Genomic DNA, 1484 nt, shown 5'->3' on the forward strand with positions numbered 1-1484 from the left:
CGTTGGGGGGATTAGCGGGCGGGCGGGCAGCCGAGCCAAGCGGCAAGCCGGGGGGGCGGGCGAGGGCGGCTTTAGGGCCGGAGGAGCGGAGCGCAACCTCCCCCGTGCAGGCTCCAGCGTGGAGAGCAGCAAGTTTTTGGGGACGGGGGACGACGGACGGGAGGGGCAGCGGCGAGAGGCTAGCTGCGGCAAGGGGCACCGGCACGGCCGCCCTAACAGCGCCGCCTCGGTCGCAGGGGTTAGAGAGCAGCCGGGCAGCCCGGGAGGGAAGCGGCAGCCCGCGAAGGGGGGAAGGGGGGGGCTCCGCGCAAACCGCTAACGGGAGCCGGGGGGTGTGGGGAGCTGGGGGTGGCAGCAGCGGCAAGAGGCAACGTCGGGAGGGGGGGCTCCGCGCAAACCGGTAAGGGGGGCCGGGGGGTGTGGGGGGGGGCGGTGGCGGCCGCGGCAAGAGGCAACGGCAGGCGGGGGGGCTCCGCGCAAACCGGCAGCGGGGGGGGGGGGGCGGGGGGTAGCGGCAAGAGGCAACGGCGGGAAGGGGGGGCTCCGCGCAAACCGGCAGCGGGGGGGGGGGCGGGGGGTAGCGGCAAGAGGCAACGGCGGGAAGGGGGAGCTCCGCGCAAACCGGCAGCGGGGGGGGGGCGGGGGGTAGCGGCAAGAGGCAACGTCGGGAGGGGGGGCTCCGCGCAAACCGGCAGCGGGGGGGGGGCGGGGGGTAGCGGCAAGAGGCAACGTCGGGAGGGGGGGCGCCGCGCAAACCGGCAACGGGGGCGGGGGGGGGAGGCGGTCAGGGGCGGGGGGGAGATTTCTAGAGATGCCGGCAGACCTTCTCCCCGGAGAACAGCGCTGTTGAAGAAAAGACTGCTTCAGAACACAACCTTTAATGAAAGACGCTCGATGAAAACAACACTTAATAAAAGAAGGTTTCATGCCGACTGCCTCTCTTCATTTACGCCGCCGCGGGGGGGGGGGGGTTGGGGGCCGGGCGGGCGATACCAGGCGGCCCTCGTCCCGGGGACCACGTCTACCCCGCGGTTCCAGCCTCCGCGCGCTAAGTGCCCGCCCGGCCGCGGGGAGCACGTCTACCTCCTGCCGCACGGCTCAGTGCACTAAGTCCCCCCTCGCCATGGAGAGCACGTCTACCTGCCAGCTCAGGGAGAGCACGTCTACTCACCGAGGGAGAGCACGTCTACCACCTGGGAAGGAGAGCACGTCTACCTCCTGGGAAGGAGAGCACGTCTACCTCCTCGGGAAGGAGAGCACGTCTACCTCCTGGGAAGGAGAGCACGTCTACCTCCTCGGGAAGGAGAGCACGTCTACCTCCTGGGAAGGAGAGCACGTCTACCTCCTCGGGAAGGAGAGCACGTCTACCTCCTCGGGAAGGAGAGCACGTCTACCTCCTGGGAAGGAGAGCACGTCTACCTCCTCGGGAAGGAGAGCACGTCTACCTGCCGCCGCACGGCTCAGTGCACTAAGTCCCCCCCTCG

This window comes from Melanerpes formicivorus, unplaced genomic scaffold (genome assembly GCF_026170545.1).
Source record: "Melanerpes formicivorus ecotype bairdi unplaced genomic scaffold, bMelFor1.0.p_v2 SCAF_383, whole genome shotgun sequence".
Lineage (NCBI taxonomy): Eukaryota > Metazoa > Chordata > Aves > Piciformes > Picidae > Melanerpes > Melanerpes formicivorus.